The sequence below is a fragment of the Mus musculus genome, chromosome 1, assembly GCF_000001635.26.
Source record: "Mus musculus strain C57BL/6J chromosome 1, GRCm38.p6 C57BL/6J".
Lineage (NCBI taxonomy): Eukaryota > Metazoa > Chordata > Mammalia > Rodentia > Muridae > Mus > Mus musculus.
Window position 1 is genome coordinate 92,778,451 of NC_000067.6, and position 19,225 is coordinate 92,797,675.

Below are 19,225 nucleotides of genomic sequence, written 5' to 3' on the forward strand. Positions count from 1 at the left end.
CATGTGCATCCAATCAGCCTGTGTCCCTGGAAGCAGCAAGAAACTGTAGCACACCATCAGAAGATTTTTGGTGCATTTCTCTCTATGGAGTCCCAACGAATGTAGCTCAACTACTCAATGTAAGGTGGACCAATACATGCGTGTCATTAGCAAAGAATCCTTCATCACGTGTCCTTTCATGTGCTTGCTTTAGCAGAACATCCTTTCTCCTGTGTCTGCCTCAGTGAAGCGTTCCTCCGTGTGTTTGCCTTAACTTTTCACCTGTGTCCACTTCAGGAAAACACTCCTTCATGTGTTTGTCCCAACAAAACACCATCCAACACAACTGTCTCTCCAAAGAACCTTAGGTTTCCACTTCATACCACCACTACAATGGTCACACAATGATGTACTCAAGAGATAGAGATAACAAGGAAGTTGACAGACTCCATGCAAGAGAAGGCCTAGGCATCCCCAGGAAATGTAAGACAGAAAACAAATCCAAGTGGAGAGACGGGAGACTGAGTGTCACATCTGTAATCAAAGTCACTGAGGGAACTGAGGCAGAAAAGCCAAGAGCCCATGAAAGAGTGATAGAGAAGACCTCACCACAAAGCAAGAGGAGAGACCACTGACAGTCAAAAGCACATGAATCACCGATAGGCAATAAACATAACCTTTGGGGTGTCAAGAGACTTGAAAGAGAACATTCTAGATGTCCTTGAAGAAGCAGAACCCCGAGAGAATTGACTCCACAGTGCCAGCTTGCCCAGGGCAGAACTGAGATGAGGAACAGCCAGGAGTGTTCTTGGAACTTGGTAGAAAATTAAACTCAGATCTCTAATCCAGCCCATCCTTAAGCTTTTATATAAGAGACAGAAGCTCCTCAGACCTTCAGTGCCCTAGACAACCACACCACACCTGCCTGACTCACTGTAGAAAGCCACTGCAGAGGACAGGGCACTAGGACAGGGTAGAAATGCTAAAGGGTGGAAATGCTGATCAGAGCATGTGTGGAGTCAGAGGGACAACAGAGAACACACCCAGAGAGCTAGAGAGAAGCTGCAGAGGCCACTGGGATCCTTATTCCAGTGGCCATGGCATCCTGTGAGCAAAGCGGGGGCTCCAGTAGGACCCAGACAAGCGCACAGCTCAGGGAGCCTCTATGATGAAGCCTGTTTCCTGGGGAAGTGTGAGCAGGAAGGACAATCGGTGTTAATAAGGACAAGGACATGTGTACCTGCAGGTATGTGTGTGGATCTGCCTCTGTTGGTGTCCGTTCAGAAATAAGTGCCAGGCTCTGGGAAGGAAGCTCAGCTGGTAAAATGCTTACCTCAAGCCTGAGGACCTGAGTTTGATCCCCATTGCCCACATAAAAAGCTTGTGTGGTGTACATACTTGTAAACACAGTGCTGAGGAGGTGGAGACAGGTGGGTTCCTAGTTGGTCTAGTCAAGCTGGAAAAGCCACAATTCCCAGTGAGAGACCCTGTCTCAAAACAAATGACGGATCCTAAGGAGTAACATCTGAGGCCTGAGGTCAACCTCTACCCTCTACATGCACACACACACACACACACACACACACACACACACACACACTCACACTCACATACACACACACAGATACACAGTCACAGATACACACACATACATGCAAACAGACACACAAACACAGATACATGCACACACACACATACTCACATACACACAGAGATAGACACAGACCCAGATACACACACATACATGCAAACAGACACACAAACACAGATACATGCACACACATACACATGCAGTTAGACACACAGACACAGATGCACACACATACAAGCAGACAGACGCAGATACATGCATACACATGCACACAGACACACAACCACATACAAACACAAACAGATAAGCACAGAGAGATACAGACATATACACACATGCAGACACACATAGATGTATACAAGCATTACACACATGTGCATGCAGGCACACAGAGGCACATACTTCTAGACATAGGATTTTTGCTCCATTTTTTTTTTTGCTCCATTTGTTACAAACAAATGGTCCCAGAAGAAGATGATGCGAGTTCTAGACATGCTTCTTCCCCGTGTGTGGCATCAAAGGGACACCATGTAGCCTTTGTGTACTCTATGTGGCTTTCTGAGTAATGACATCCATTCTACTGTAAGTGTTGACTCCAGAGTAGCCAACTGGGACAGATCCAGATCACAGTAATAAGGACAGGAAAGCTCACATCTGATCCACAGGCAGAAAGCAGACAGGGTATGCCATGAATGGCATGAATCTTTTGATACCTCAAAGCCTACTCCCAGTGACAAACCTCCTCCAACAAAGCCACACCTTCCCTAACAACTCCACTAACTGGGAACCAAGTATTCAAGCAAGGAGGTTGGTCGTTCTCATTTAAAGCACAGTAGGACATCCCCGCCCACCCTTATCCCTTCTTTCCAGCCTCAATGCTCATCCCAGTAGAATGGCACACCAGTGGAGTGTGCGGGAGCTCACAGAATAGACGGATAGCAGCATGTCCAGCCTATCCTTGGAAGATAAGGGGTCCTGCGGCATAGAGGATACCTTGACCAAGGTCATGCCATTCAGATCTTATAGACAGGATGACACTCTGTGCTCTGTAGCAATACTCTTCAGCCACCACCTTCTGAGTTTATCTTGCTGAAAAGCCTTTGGCTTAAAAGTAATTGGAAATTGATTTTTCTTTTACTCTGTGGTCCTTGGATTTAAAAGGGTATTGTTCCAGGGCAAGCTAAGTGCCTTCCTCAGCTATGCCCCCCCCCAAGGACAGTAGCTGTATCCTAGACTACTGGATACCCCCCCACACACACCTTCACACAAGTTATCCCACCCCAGACACAGGAATTCCTTGCCATCAAGGCTCATCCACTGGGCCTTTCTATCCTAACTCAGTAAACAGTCTCTGTCTCCCCTATCCCATGAATTCATGTCATTTCACCATAATGCTTCCCCACCCAGAAATCTCTATCTCTATCCCCATTGGCCAGCTGAGACTCCACTGTGTGTGTGGGGGGGGGGGGGGGATCTGTGTCACATCAGCACTGCAGGCTTAGCAAGCACTTCACTCCCCTCCCAGTCCCCCAAGCTCTTGGAGCTCTCACAACAGCCCAGAGGGGTCACTCCATTTGCAAAGAAGCTATGGTTGTCCATCTCAAGTCTCAGCTTGATGAGATCTGGAAACACTTGGGAGATGCCGCTTGGCATGTCTACGAGTGACTCTCTTGATTCATGCAAGAAGGCTGGACACTGTGGGCAGCACCATTCCCTAGATAATAGACCCTGAAATAAAAGGGAGCAGGAGTGCTTAATATCAGCATTCATCTCTCTATCGTTTAGTTTCATGTTTTGATTTTTGTTTTTCTAGACAGCGTTTCACTGTTTAGCCCTGGCTGTTCTGGAACTTGTGCTGTAGATCGGGCTGGCCTTGAACTCAGAGATCCACCTGCCTCTGCTTCTGAAGTGCTGGGCTTAAAGATGTGTGCCACCACCACCCAGTGTCTCTCTACTTCTTAACTCCTTACTCAACGTGACTAGCTCAATATCCTGCCACCACAAAGAGCCAAAATAAACCTCTCCTTCCTTCTGCTGTGTTTTTATCACAGCAACAAGAAACACATATGTTCGGGAAAGCTGAGCTATTCTCCCAAGCTTGTGCACCAAGAGGGAGGGGGGGGAATGCTTGCGCCAGTCAGCCAGCTCCCAAAGCCTTCACTCATTCACTAATCTTGGCTGACCTGGAGTCTATTGGCCAGCCTTAGCTCAGAACCTTCAAGACACCCAGGATACCCCAAGAGCACTGTGCCAGTCCCTCCTCACCCCCAGGTCTTGGACCCACCAAATAGGAGTCAGGAAGAGACGATCAGCTTTGGGAACAGAATTGTTTCATCCAAGTCCATGAGTCTTCCAGCTCGTCAGTCTCCTTGTGGGCAATGGGGAAGGATACAGCTCATCACTCCTGCCCATGTGGAATCCTTTACAGGAGGGGGACCCGTACCACATACTCTGTATGGCACCAACAACCCCTCTTTGCAGGGTATCAGAGAGAACTCAAAAAATACCCTCTTATACCTTACCACAAGACCATCCATCCCTAGCCCATACCTACGCTCCCAGAAAGCTGGTCCCATCCTAATTGTGTCAACAGGAAAAGAGGAGGCTGGCTCTGAAGTCAGTGCTGAGGCTCCAGCCACAGCCTTTGTCATCTTACAGACCCGGAGTAACAGCAATCCTCTGTCCCCTGAAGGTCAGGACCTCAACCCTGAGAGGACCTCGGTGTCCTGCCCTGCCCCCACTCCACATGCTGTCAGGACACAGTATCCCAGGGGATCTGCCCTCCACCCCCACAGCACAAACAGATGTCTGGCTGTGCAGGAAGAAGCCCTGTGGTGTGGTGGTTCAGGCAGCATCTTGGGCGGTGCCCACAGAATCTGGGGTGCAGTTGCAGCCTGGCCCGCTTGGTTCAAGCCTGTGGGTTCCGGCTGGCCTGAGCGCAAAGGAGAGTTTCTTGGCTGCACTCTGGCTTCTGGATGTTCTTTCTCCTCCACCCTGTGGCTTGGATGCCTCCAGACAGGCACAGCTCAGAGCTGTGAGACAGCCTCCTTTCTCAGTGCTGGATCTGGGGTGCTCAGGCCGCACAGGCCTAATACTTCTAGAACACCTGTCTTCCTCCCCCAAATCTGGGGTGTTTTTTCTAAGCTCCAAAGATTTTTCAGCATCGCTTAGAATCTGAATCTGATTTTGGTCTCAGAGGCATGTGTGGTGTGAGCTCTAAAATGACCCCTCCTGTCCTGAACAAGGACACCTCTTCTTAAGGCCCAGCAGTGCTGGTCATGAACACAAGGATAGCTCTGTCACCTCCGGGCACAGCTGTCCAGAAAGCCCAGACTCAGCAGGGTCAACAGCAGCCCACCCAGTTTCCTCAATCATGACTCCCAGGAACAGGGAGATTTCTCCCCTCGGAGATGAAAACCCTGAACCATCTGTCACAGACTCCAAAGTGGCCAGAGAACAGCAAGGACGGCCCTCCTCTGCCCTGTCTGGGCTCAGAAATCCAAGCTGCGCCATCCTGCCAGTACATCCAGTGGCCTTTATTCTGCTCTGACCTCAGAGGCCCCAGAAACCACATCGTCCAGGGAAGCCAAGATTTGCCAGGCTACACAGACCTAGGAATCTCTGAAAGGGGGGAAGGGGAGATCTGCATGTACCCCTCTCCAGCCTTCTCTTAAGAAGAGGATATCAGCTGGCAGCCTGTGGGAATGGGTTTTCCTTGTCTCTCTGTAGAGCAGGGAGCACTTCCTTTGCCTGCTTCTCCACGGCTGAGGTGAATATCATACCTCCACGAGCATTGTCTTGGTTAGGGTTTTACTGCCATGAATAGACACCATGACCAAGGCAACTCTTATAAAGGACAACATGTAATTGGGGTTGGCTTACAGGTTCCGAGGTTCAGTCCATTATCATCAAAGTAGGAGCATGGCAGCATCCAGGCAAGCATGATGCAGGAGGATCTGAGAGTTCTACATCTTCATCTGAAGGCTGCTAGCAGAATACTGGCTTCCAGGCAGCCAGGAAGAAGGTCTTAAAACTCACCCTCACAGTGACACACCTACTCTAACAAGGCCACACCTTCTAATTGTGCCATTCCCTGGGCTGAGCATATACAAACCATCACAAGCCTCCATCATGGGCACTGAAGCTCCTGAGAGAAGCTCCACCCGGTGTAGTGTATGGAAAGCCCAATGTGGAGGGGACAGGGTGGCTTTTCCTATGCTCAGGATGCTGTGAGCCAAGGATTGGATGGATGTAGGGTGGCAGTTAGCTTCCAGAAGCCTGCTCACAGGTCCTCTTCTGGGGAGAATCAGAAAGAAGCTGACTCTTATCTGGAGAGGCAGGGATGAGACACACGCATGGCAGGGCTGAGGAGCTTGGAAGAACACGTACCAGGTCAAAGGAGCTGAGAAGTGAGGAGGAAGAAGACAGGAGATAGGGGCTAGCATCTCCCCATCAGGGATGCTCAAATAGCTCACAACCGTCAAGGGCTGAGCACATGGCTCACACTCGACTGGGTGAAGAGAAACCATTAAGTATCTAGAGCTAAGAATAAGCGTTTGCCCTCCCTGCTGGTTAGTTCACCAACAAGACACCACCCAATGGAGACACCCAGGAGGGCCAGAGGTAAAAAGAGAGATTAGAGAACACATTTAGCTCCTTGCTCTGAGGAGGTGCTCCACAGTAAAATTCCATATTTCACACAGGAGATAGGGATCACCACAAGCTATGGAAAGCAAGGTCTCCCCTAGGACCTCAAACGTGGCTCCTGCTCTGTCAGCCCAGACTCAACATCCTGGTGAAAGAACCTGGCATTCTCATCCCCAGGGACTCTTAAGCAGAGTCTCAGGCAGGGCCCTGACACTTCCCACACCCGAGCCCTGGTGGAACTCACGACTGCCCATCCCAAAGCTGCTGGGGTCATGCATCCTAGCAAAGGGCTCAGGAGCAGAGCTTCATGGTTTCAAGATTCCTGTCGGGGAGGCCCCTTGGTATCTTCCTCCTCGCTCCCTAACAGCATCACAGATCCTGCTCCCCAGTACCCTTTTGATTGCTCATTTTAGCAGCTGAGGTATTCTGAAGGCAGACACTGCCCGCCGGAGATAATGGCATGGAGTATATGAGTCCCTGGCCTACGGAACACGACTGTAGCTTCACCTTGAGCCTTGGAAGCAGGCCCAGCCTGACTCAGCCTCAGACAGCCCTTTAGACCCCTGGCTATCAGCTCCCAGAGACACCTGTGCTGGACCTTGGACTTGCCCGCTACTCTGTAGTTCCTATGGTCAGAATGTTTCTGTCCCCTGAATCTACATACTGAAACCTAATGCTCGATACCATAGTGTTGTGAGCCTCTGGGGATAAGTAAGTACATTTTGCAAACAGCCCTTATGAAGAGAATTCAAGTCCTTACAAAGGAAGAAAAGCAGCCAAGGAGATAGCTCTGTCCATTAAGTCCTTGCCTTGTTTCCTCAGACACCACCCCCAAATCTGGGCATGATGATGCACATCTGTAATCCTAGCACTGTCAATGTGGAAATAGGTGGATTCTCGGGGCTCACTAACCTGCTTGTCAAGGTCCAGGCCAATGAGATACTCTGACAAAACAAACAAACACCAGCTATGGCTGGAGAGATGACTCAGCTCAGTTGATAAAGTGAATGTCAAGCAATCATGAGAACCTGAGTTCAGATTCCCAGCACTCACAGGAAAAGCCAGGCACGGTGGTGCACGCTTGTAATCCAGGCACTGAAGAATCCGAGATGAGAGGACTCCTGAGCTCACTGGACAGTTAGTCTTGCAGAATTCGTGTGCTCCAGGATCATTAAGAGACACTATCTAAAAACATGGTGGGGAGCAATTGGGAAGATACTCAAGGCTGGCCTCTAGCCTACACAGAGAGAGGGGGCAGGAGGTAGAGATAGCCTCTTTGCCCCTTACACAATGACACATCACCTATGGAAAAGTTGGCCCTCAATGTCATAGAAAATGCAGCATCTGCTTCTGCCTTGGTTGGATTTCAGGGTCAAAGAAGGTTATAATGTTCATGAGCCATTCGGTCTGTGGATTTGGTACGACAGCCAGAACAGGCAAAGGTGAGTGAGCGGGAGCCTGGAGAAGGCGGACTGCTTGAAGGTCCCACAGCAGGAGTTCAGGGAAGACCAGACTCCAGAGTGTGGAGCATGCTTTGTCCTCAAGGGCTGCACTCCGGCTTAGGCCCAGATACCTCCGGGTCCTATGCAGAGCATCTGGAACTCAGGGCCAGGTCCTATCTCAAGGCAGCCAGAGCCTTTAGCCTTGTTTCCACGATCGAATACGCAGGTGCACCGGTGTTCTGCCAAGCACACTCCATGAACATGGGTCCTTGGCCCGCTCAATTTAACTATATCCCCAGTGACCTCCACTATGTCCTTCCAGGCCCTCTGCTCCTCCCCCTTGACCCTTGACCTCACCCCAGCTCACTCACTCAGAACCCCATCATGGGTCCTGTTACCAAAGTATCCTAATACTAAAGTCACCTGGCCCACGGTGGCCCTGCCTCACTTGCTCCCACAACACCCCACAGCATTGTATCCTCTCCCTCATCTGACCCACAGTGAAGAACCCAACTCCCCAGCCCAGCAGAAGAGATGCTTAAAGGTCCCTCCTCCCACGCCTGCTTCTGCAGGTGCTTCTTGCACATATTCCAGGGCGAAGGACTGCCTGCTCCAAGATCAAGGCGAATATTCCAGGTTCAGACTGCACGTTCAGGGGGACATGCTCTAGTCCAGGACTAAGTCTAATGCACTCCTTAACATTAGGTCTTGAAATCTGTCCAGACAATCCCAGGAGGAACAATCAATGTAGTTTGCCATTTGCAGGGAACCCACACATGCTCTCAACTGTTCAGGAGAGACCGGGACCGCCCTGCTGAGCAGCAAATCTTGCTCTACCCTGACCACCTCTCTAGCAACAATCTCAGGGCTGGGGAAGGCCCAGGGTAGGAGGATCTGGGGAGAATTTTCCAGATCTCCTCTTTGCCAAGGTAGGGTAGGCCTTGCCACTTCTCTGGGAGTGTCAAGTTCTTACTCTCTAACAGTGAATGCTACCAAGGTCATCCTGCCAGCCTCTTCCTTCTGACGCTTTGAGGCCCAGTTCTGCTGTGATCCTAAGACCCAACACAAGGCCAGCTTCCTCCTGCCAGGCACAGCTCCCCACCCTCAGGCAGGACCAGCTGTGTCTATGGGGGAAGAGAGGGCCGCAGGGGCTGTGGGGAAGGGACAGATGTGCAACAAGAGGGGCATTGTCCACACTCTAATCAGACTCCCAGGAGCTGCAGGGGTGGGAACAGCTAGGCAGAGTTCTGAGCTGGAGGCTCCCAAAATAGCCAGGGTGCGGCTGGTGGCCGGGCTGGGCAGCTGACTTCACGCCACAAGCATGCTGGGCAGCCCAGCTGTCTGGGGCCGCACCTGCTCGGCCTGAGCAGAAGGCTGCCCTCGGTGGAATGGGATGAACAGCCTGGGGCCTGGCCACCCACAGCCCAGCTCTTGGCTGTGTCCCAGAGGGCCCTCCAGGCGCTTGGAGCACCATGCTACTCCTTGATCCTGTCCACTTGGGCCAAACTCACCCCCTTGACAAGGCTTGGGTCGCTCAGAGAGGTGGGCTGTTGTATGTGAAGGAAGAGACTCTACCTTCCTCGTGGGACACCTTTGAAGGAAGGAAGAATGATCTTCCTACTCAAGGCAGGGGTACCATCTGTTCTCCTGGAGGTGGGGGTGGGGCGGGGGGTTGTCTCTGTGACTCCAACACTGGCTCAGGAGGCTCGTAAACACTACTGAAGTTCATAGGTTGACATCGTTATCTTCTTCCTTGATAGTGGCTCCTGTGCCCTCCATAATGGCTTCTGGACCACCAGGAGTCAGTCACCTCAAGCTGTTCCAAAAATCTCTTTCCTTTCCTGGGCTTGAGATAGGCTAAAAAAAAAAAAAAAAAAAGTTTCCTAGGGTCAGGGCAGGAAATTGAAATTGAGTAGCCCTCAGACAAACTCCATTTCTCAGGGCTTCCTCCCCGGGGGTATCCTGGGGTAATACCCATGTCTGGATGTTCTGCGGGGGCCACCAATTCATTTTCCCGAGGGACAGATGCGTGATAACTTCTTTTGCTAGGACTATGCACAGGGAGTTGATACCCATGGGTAGATCTTGAAACAGGCAGAACTCCCTATCAGGGCCCAGGACTCAGCAGCTGTGCATCGCCCTGAGAAAGGTCAGCTGAGTGACAAATGACAACACACTGTGCAGTCTTCACTTCGGCTTTTGTGGTCCAGTGGATCATGCATACATATGACAAAGTTCAGATAATGCAAAGAACATCTTAAGAAATTAAATATCTGCCCCATAGCTTGAGAAACGCAATAAAACAACTGCAAAGGAAGGGGATTTGGTTGAATAATAGGCTAGGACCAGGTTTCTGAAGGGCTTTGTGGTTCAACCAAGGAAAAACTGTTTCTGTTCGGCTAGGCCCTGAGGCCCTCCTGTGTAAAGAGCTGGGCTGTGGGTACCTTCCACGCCTCCACATCGGTACTGCCTCAAGTGCACAGGAGCAACCTCAGGGGCAGACTCACTCACTAAGGCAAACACACCTGCTCCCACATACACAGGGATACCCAGTCCTGTTAACAGAAGGTAAGTGACAGCAGGGTCCCTAATCCCATCCCTCTGTTGGCCTTTCCTGGTTCCTCTCTCTCAAGTGAAATATTACCCCTAGCAGACCCAGTGGTGCAGGCCTGGTTGGGGTCTCCAGCATCTGTGCAGAAATCCTCAGGAATGGCCTGAGACCTGACACACACACACACACACCCTCACCCCTGCCTCCTTCACAGTCCTTGCTGTCTGTGGGGCCTTAGAACGAGGAGCACAGCAGTCCCAGGGGTGCTTTAGCTAATGCCAATCCCAGGTTTTCACACCCCTCCCAATCCCAGGACCCATAAGACCTGCACATTCTGTCCCTAACTACCCGTCTTGCCCTTCTGGCTGCATGTGTAGTTCTGAGCCCTAGGGCCACCTGGCTGAGAGACAGTGACGACAAGGTTTATCAGACATCCCATCCCAAAATGTCCAGGCTAAGGGTGTGTCACATGGAGTGTTCTGACAGACCATCCACCTGCATGTTCCAGCTGCCTTACAAAGACAGCCCGTGTGACCCAAGATGGCCTCAGAACAATGGTCCTGGAGACCAAAGAAGAATGCTACTCTGGGCCCAGGGACCTGGAGAGGCCTAAGCTAGCACATACTCTGTTGCAGCTGGAACCAAATCCCTAAGGAGTCATATAGCCAGCAACACTGCCGCAGGCTGTCATTTGGAGAAGCTGGTGGGAAGGGACCCACTCAAGCAGCTTCCTGGCCTAATTGTAAGGACTCCTCTGGGCAAATGCCCCACCTCCCTCATTAACAATGACATATGAAGAGCCTGCAGACACAAAAAAGGTCAAGGTCTCAGAAGAGGGAGCATCAGGCTCCTGGACCAAGGAGGGCCTACAGTCCTCTCAGTGAAGATGGTTCAGGTGACTGAAGCCCCAAGAGGCACCAGATTTGTCCCCACCCCTCAGCACAGGGGCAGCTGTGTCAGAGACCCAGCACCCCAAGGGCTACCAGCTCTACCCTAGAGAGGCACATCCCTACCAGCACCCAAGAGCCTCTGGAGGAAAGGTCAGCTCCACGGTGCTCCAGGCTGTTTTAAGCTGGGATGTGCTACCCTCCGCTGGATTCTGCAGAGAGCTGGTACTTGCAGAGTCGATGCTGAGGCTTTCCTGGATATAACCAGCCCATGGCCATCAGTCTATGGTGCTGACACTCACTCCCCTGGGTCTTTTGGAGGACATGCTCTAAGCGCTCAGCCGCTATGAGTTAATGCCTCAGTTTCTCCCAATGTTCTTTTTACTCAAGGTTACTGCTGCCTCCTAAGTCAGATGACTCAATAGTTCCAGCTCCATGACATCCACTGGATTGGCTAGTGGTGGCCAGCCCATTGTGCTGTCCGTTTATGGGATAGATCAACAAGCTTAGACCTTACCTGAATACCTATACCACATGCATCTCCCTTGCTCTTGATGCCTTTCAGGGTGTTTGAGTTCTGGGTGCTGGGACAAGAGATAAGGGCAGTTTGTGTGTTATCCTGGTGTCTTTTCATATTCCTGGTTTTGCGGGTGGGTATATAGACACAGAGAGGTTAAGCTGATCTTTAAGTAACAGCTCGTACTCAGTGAGTGGCAGTCCCTGCTTCTAGCAGCACCATCTGTGTGTCTTTTGGCCAGTTGTGTGGCCCTGTGCTGGTAACCAGCTGTATCCCCACAGCACATCTCCCTGACACTATGAGTCAGGTACCTCTTCTCATGCCTCTGGGCATCCAGATCTCTTCTGGAAGTGCAAGTCCCAGTGCCGTGCCTATATGCCCTCTTTGGTCACCTGTTGTTTTGTAAATAATCTGAGCTGCTCTGTACACATTCCAGACCCTGAAGTCCATCCGGTCTGATGCTGTGGTTACCTTCTTCTTTTCTGTGCCTTGGTGTCACGTCTATGGGCTTTTTCTCTCTCCCTCAGCAAACCCTCCTTAAGCATGCCACTCCACTTCTCAGTGTAGACAAACAGAATGGACGTGTTAGACGGCCCCTGCCCTTTTCAGCTCCTCACAGGATGGAGGTAGCTCAAGTGTCACAGGGGAAGCCCAGGACCTACCCCGTGGTGGATTCACAGATGCAGCAGGAGCAGGAAGATGTCAGACAGTCCAACAGAAAAGCGAGGATATTTTAACCCAGGACAGCTGCAGGGTGTGTTGCCAGGGGTAGAGTGTGTTGGGGGTGGAGGCAGTGCCCAAGGCTCTATTGCCCCCAGACGCCCTTGGTGCTGTGAAGCCGGCCATCACCCACACCCCCTCAGCTCCTTGGGAGGTGCTCAACTCACAGAACCCTCTTGGCATTAGTTCTTGGGGACGAGAAACAAAGACACTGCCATGTGTGCCTCAGAGCACCTCCTGAAGGAAAACTCCCGTTCCACAGCACAAAGTCGGCATGGGAATCTCTGGCTATACCTCTGCCCTTTGTGGAGTTAACACGGCTTCTAGACAGTGTGCCACAGTGATGGCAGGAATGCTGCAGAGAGAGGAGCTGCAGGTAAAAGCAAGACAGAGGGCCTTGGAGAGTTCCGCCCGGCCTCTCGTCCAGGAAAGGGGAGGGGAAGAAAAGGGGCGGGGCTGGATACAAAGGAAAAAAGGGGGTGGGGCTCAACCTTGAGTGTCTTGAATGGTGAGCCTAGCACAGACCTCTCTCCAGCAGCGTGCAGTGAGCAGTCCCCCTGAGAAATTAAAACACTGGAGCAGAGGGCTTCAGGTCAGAATGTCGCCTGCCCTGCATGCCTCATAACCCCAGCCCCCATTCCTGGACCCAGACCCCAGTGAGGATAAGAACCAAACACTGCCTATCTGGAGGGGCAGACAACACGTGGGAGCTGGCGTCTGGAGGACTGATACTAATTAGGAGGGGGAGCCAGACAGGAACCTGAGGGTCTGTGAGCCAGACCTGCAAAGCCAGGAACCACTCATTCCCAGATGCTGCCTGCTGCATGTCCCCTCCCTGTTCAGTACCCAGTCACATACCCCACCCAGTTGGCCTCTGCCCCCATGCCTGCAGAGTGGCCCTAACACCTTCAGCCTGCCAGCAGCAGCTAGGTACAGGACCTGAGCCAACACCAAAGGGATAAAAAAAACCTCTGCGAGGGCTGCAGGGATAACATCCTCCCAGGGGTACCCAAGGAAGGCTCCTGAACCAAAGTTCTTTCTGGAGCACACCGACCCCGTCTAACCTTGTTTAAACCTGTCTCCACCAAACTCCATAAATCAGAGCCAGTGACAGGACAGAACTTTCAGGGAGGGGGGTTGGAAATGCATTCATCGTTGAGCAATTAATAGCACGCTTCTCTGGAGGCCGAGAGGCAGGAGGTTGCATCTGGGGACAGGAAGAAGGACCCTTTTGGAGAGGTGCTGACCGAAGCAACTAGTCCTGGGAGTGGTTGAACTTCCGGAAGTCCTTGGAGATATGATACTGAATATCCTAAGCTGGCTTCCAGTTTGAACTTCTCTCTCTCTCTCTCTCTCTCTCTCTCTCTCTCTCTCTCTCTCTCTCACACACACACACACACACACACACACACACACACACAGTTTTTACTTCCCAAGTGCTGTGATTCCAGGCATGTGCCACCATGCCAGGTGCATACAGTGCTGGAAAGTAACCCCAAGCTTGTGTGTGTGTGTGTGTGTGTGTGTGTGTGAGAGAGAGAGAGAGAGAGAGAGAGAGAGAGAAGCATTCTACCAACTGATGCATATCCCCAATCTTAACCAACCCTCTGCTACATAACAAGTTCAAGGCCAGCCTGAGAAACACGAGACCCACACCCATAACTTTCATCTCTTTCCCACTCCCCATTCTCTTCTGGTGTCCCAGGGATTTGGATACCACAGAGAAAATGTCCATCTCAACACTTCCTGGGCTACGTAGAGTTTCCCATCCCTGTGAACCTGTACCATTCTGGTGTCCATGTTTAGCCTCATGGATTGAAGGTGCGGCCTCATAGTCCGTGATAGACTGAGCCTCTCCTCAGGGCCCAGAGGCCATGCAGGTGTGAGAGAGTACTTGGGGTGGCCAGAGACGTCTTTGCAGCTGCACCTGACGTGGATTCCAAGCCAACTCCTTCCATCTGGAGGTTCAGAAATGGCCCTCTGTCCACAAGGATCCAGTGGACTTTACTAGCCCAATTGTAATAAGATCAAACGTGTGCCTGCAGTCACGTGGCATTCTTACACCAGCATGTCATTTCAACTCTGTAACAGGTTCACTCTCTGTTGTCCTCAATGCTAACAACACTTTTCCACCCAGCACTTAAGTGCTTTTTCTATGTCAATCACTCAGTTAACCATAAGGGATTTTTTTTTTTTGAGGCAGGGTTTCTCTGTGTAGCCCTGGCTGTCCTGGAACTCACTCTGTAGACCAGGCTGGCCTCGAAATCAGAAATCTGCCTGCTTCTGCCTCCCACGTGCTGGGATTAAAGGCATGTGCCACCACTGCCTGGCCACAAAAGATATCTTAACAAATTCTCAAAAATAAAAATAAACAGAGTGGGGGAGGGGCATAGGGGACTTTCAGGATAGCATTTGAAATGTAAATGAAGAAAATATCTAATAAAAAATTGGAAATAAATAAATAAATAAAAATAAATCATAAAACCTCTTCATGTGAATGCAATCATAGTGCATACATTATCTCTGTTTTTTGTTTTGTTTCGTTTGGTTTTTTTTTTTCTTTATTTCTAAGCACTATGCTTTTATCCTGGATGTTAGTGTGTGGGATCCTGTTGAGAGGGTAGGCTTGGGATTAGAAAGGACTAAATGTTCTAGGGCACTATCCAAAGACAAACCCACGTAGGCTGTAAGATCATGTGTAGTGCATGTGACTATATAACTTGTACTTTTTCAATTTGTAAAGCACATTTTAAAACCCCACTACCCCAAAGCAGATATTGCAAAAACTAAAATTTCAGTGACAGTTAAAATTACAAAATAACAAATATTTCCTTAAACGCTCGTTCAAAAAAACCCTAGGGTGGCTGGGGACATGGTGTGTGGAGCGCTTATCTGTCTAGCTCTGGCTCCAGTGCCCAGCACTGCAGAAAACCAACTGTAGGACATGCCTGTGATGCCCTCACTCAGGAGGTGGGGACAGGAATCTTCGAAGTTCAAGATTGTCCTTGGAGACACAGTGAGTTCCAGGCCAGCTGGGCTTCCTCAGAACAATAGCAAAATGCAAGCAAGTAAAAAGAACTATATAATATCTAAGTCAAAAGGATCCATTCCAGAGAGAGCTCCCTTGGGAAGCAGGAGCAATGTGAACACTAGGTAAGGGAAGGGGAACCCTGACTAACATTGTTCAGGGAAATTATCCGCCCACTCGTAGTGACTGCCTGCTTACAGCACCATATGTTCATTCCTGAGTGCTCCTGAGGCTTGTCATACCCTCGTCTCATACCCTCGTCTCTTCCTGCATTCTCCCCTGTCCCTCTGGTTCTTCCTCCATCCCCAGCATGCCTACATGGGGCAGACGACATGAGTTGTGCCTGCTGGACCCTGAGATATGGTGGATGACCAAGGAGAATGTCAGTCTCAGAGATGCCATCCCCATGAGAACAGGAACACTGTAGATATCTAGATGGGACTGGGGAGGAGTAGCCATATCCAGGAGGTCCACGAGTGATGAGTGGGTAGACACTGCTTGAGAGGGAGTAGGGACATAGTCAGAAGGGCCCTTGTGAGCCCAGGGCTCAGCCGGGGGACATATTGGCACAAGAAGCAAGGGAATGGGCTCATGCTGAGAAGGGACCTCATAAGACAGTCACTAGGCATGGAAAGACAGGTGAGGAGAGAGAACAGAGGAAACCATAGAGTTCAGGTGACAAATACAGCAGAAATCAGAGGAGATAAGGCCAGAGGAACTTAGGAGGGAGAACCACAGTGCCCTAGACTGCTGCTAAGTCTAAGCATTGCTTCAGCCTCTCTGGCACACTAAGACTATTTCATGCCCAAAAACACTTTCTTCCTGCCTTTTCTCAGTATCCCCATTTGTCCCTAATCCTTACCTTCTACACCCAGGCTCCATTCATGCCCCTCTCCCTCTGCACTCTCATTCCATGCCATACTCAATCTGTTGCCCTGGCCTGAGCAGGCTGTCATGTCCAGCCCAGGTCCTGACCATACAGCACACACCTCTAAGCAAAGTGTTTAGCTGTTCTGGAAGGTGTCTCAGTCACCTTGTGCCAGGAGCCCACCTGATATCCCTACACAGTGAGTGGTGTCACTGTCCTTCCCCATGCCCGAGCCGCAGGGCCTGAAGGTACCATGGGAATCCATTTCTTCACCAATCCAAACCCAGCTTCACTGCGAATGTTCTCGCTCTGAGCTATATGCGGGCCCAAGGGTGCCACCATCTTCAATATTAAGCTCATGTCTTGAGCCCTGCACCCCCACAAAACTTCAACTGATCTGAGGTGACACTAACCACTACCCTGCTGATCCAGACAGAGTAAAGAAATGAGGAGGGATGGGTCCCCTTTACTCCCTGCCTGCTGATGCTGAACTGCCAGCATCCTTCTGGCCAGAATCCATACCACTGGCTCTCGGCTTCTGGGGCCTTTTTGATGGACTGAGCTACACCACAGGCTGTTCCACAACTCCACAAGCCAAGTCTTCACTTTACACATGAGCCTTATTGAATCCACACTGTATTGATTGGTGGTCTCCATAGAAACAGGATCAATAGGAGTTGCATATTCATGAGGGTGTGCCCTCCATGTTTGTGGGATCCATGTCTGGTGAGACAACAAAATATGAGGAGAAATTTCATTTGTACTGAACACTTACTGACTTTTCAGTTCCCTAAACATTAGAAGGGGAGGAATGGGTGTTTCCATACCTTTACCTCGTATCAGCATTGAGCATCACCCAGTGTACTGGCTGGTTTCATGTGTCAACTTGACACAAGCTGGAGTTATCACAGAGAAAGGAGCTTCAGTTGAGAAAATGCCTCCATGAGATCCAACTGTAAGGCATTTTCTCAATTAGTGATTAAGGGGGAAAGGCCCCTTGTGGGTGGGATCACCTCTGGGCTGGTAGTCTTGGGTTCTATAAGAAAGCTGAGCAAGCCAGGGGAAGCAAGCCAATAAGTAACATCCCTCCATGGCCTCTGCATCAGCTCCTGCTTCTTGACCTGCTTGAGTTCCAGTCCTGACTTCCTTGGTGATGAACAGCAATGTGGAAGTGTAAGCCGAATAAATCCTTTCCTCCTCAACTTGCTTCTTGGTCATGATGCAGGAACAGAAGCCCTGACTAAGACACCCAATGATCATGCAAAGTCTACGAAAAGATGGCCCAGGTTCTACCCCAATGCTCCAGAGGTTTCTGTAGCATCAGCATCAGAGGACCCTGGAACCCACAGGGGAAGGAGTCATGACACCAGCACTCTGTGGACAGAGAGGATTTCTGTGTTCAAGTAGTTCTATTTCTCTTATCAGAGTTGACTCATATAACTTACATGTTACTGCATGTGCCAGGAATCCAAACACAGATCTTCATGCTTGCATATGCTCTTTGTCCACTAAGCCATCATCCCAACCCTGAAAATTGGCTTCCTTTAATGAGCAAAGGACTTGGAAGACCATTCATAAAGCAGCAGATGAACATGAAGGTGTGTCACTGTAGAAATGAGAATATATGTTATATACTTTCATATATATATATTATATGTAATAAAGCATATTAGTCTCTGGAATATATAAAGAACTGCCACAGCCTAGGAAGTAGCACCTGCCAGTAGTTCTGGCTACTCTCAGAAGCCTAAGGCAGGAGGATCACTGGAGCCCAAGAGTTCTAGGCCTGCCTGGACAGCAATGTGACCCTCCTGGGACCCTCCTCTCACAAAATCATTACACAGAACTTTAAAAAGTCAACAATAGAACAGTGCACTGCTGTGCATACAGGTGTGTGTGTGTGTGTGTGTGTGTGTGTGTGTGTGTGTGTGTATGTGTGTGTGTGTGTGTGCATGAGGACATGTGTGCCTGTTCACTGGGGGGAGGGGTGCAGAGGGTCATGGGTGCACATACATGTAAATGTGGAACAGAGGTCTGAGTTCCAAGTCCTCTCCAGTTACTCTCCACCTTCCTTATTCTTCGAGTCAGTCTTTCACTGAATCTGGAGCTCACTGACCATGGCACCGAGTCCTACAGGTAATGGGGGTCCAGAGTCAGGCCCTCATGTTTTTACAACATGCTCTTTGCCCAGAGTCATCTTCCTAACTGTGATGGTTTGTGTATGCTTGCGCACTATTAGGAGGTGTGACCTTGTTGGAGTGGGTGTGTCACTGTGGATGTGGGCCTTAAGACCCTCATCCCAATACCTAGAAGTCAGTCTTCTCCTAGCAGTCTTCAGATGAAGATGTAGAACTCTCAGCTCCTCCTGCACCGTGCCTGCCTGGATGCTGCACCTCTGAACCTGTAAGCCAGCCCCAATTAAACGTTGTCCTTATCAGGCTTGCCTTGGTCATGGTGTCTATTCACAGCAGTAAAACCCTAACTAAGACACCAACAATAAAATTGATTTCCTTTAATGAGCAAAGGATTTGGAAAACCATTCACAATGTGCTGATGAACATGAAAGTGGTACTTGCTACTCCCGTACAGACCACCTGTAAAATCAAAAGCTCTGATGAGTCTAAGGACTCGGGGGTTAAAGCAGATCAAGGGACACTTACATCCTGTGTGTAAAGTCCATAGAGTTTCTGAGTAGCGCCCCAGCTGTGCCTTCTGAAGGGGAACATTCCCGTCCATAAAGCACGTACACATGAGCCCAGATCCCTGTGCTATAGACAGCAAGCAAGCATCCCTTGGCTAGAGCCCAGGGAAAGCTTGCAAGCCCCGTGCTTTCACAAAGTGAACACAGCAGTAAAGAACAATCAACTGTCTATCCCGACAAGCCCGCGAACCTCGCAAACAGCATCTAAGCGAAAGAAGGCAGCATCCATCAGGGCTGCATGGTTTGATGGTTGTGACAAATCACCTCAAACAAAGCAGGGCAGTCTCATATACT

The 19,225-nt window shown here is 50.2% G+C and overlaps 1 long non-coding RNA gene across 1 annotated transcript in view, besides 1 other annotated feature; it reads right to left on the reverse strand.

Annotated features, from left to right (window-relative positions):
* Positions 10,652-14,472: an enhancer, noted in NCBI's record as "VISTA enhancer mm1063". NCBI's record gives its function as "enhancer in: limb[3/6] | branchial arch[3/6]" and the evidence as "EXISTENCE:transgenic organism evidence [ECO:0001131][PMID:17130149]".
* Gm29481 overlaps positions 16,615-19,225 on the reverse strand; it is a 44,107-nt gene continuing 41,496 nt past the window's right edge. Inside the window, exons 2-3 of the long non-coding RNA XR_003947946.1 lie at positions 17,676-17,836; positions 16,615-16,953 (exon numbers count right to left, since the gene is read on the reverse strand). This is a non-coding gene — a long non-coding RNA (predicted gene 29481). The remainder of the gene's footprint in view (positions 16,954-17,675; positions 17,837-19,225) is intronic.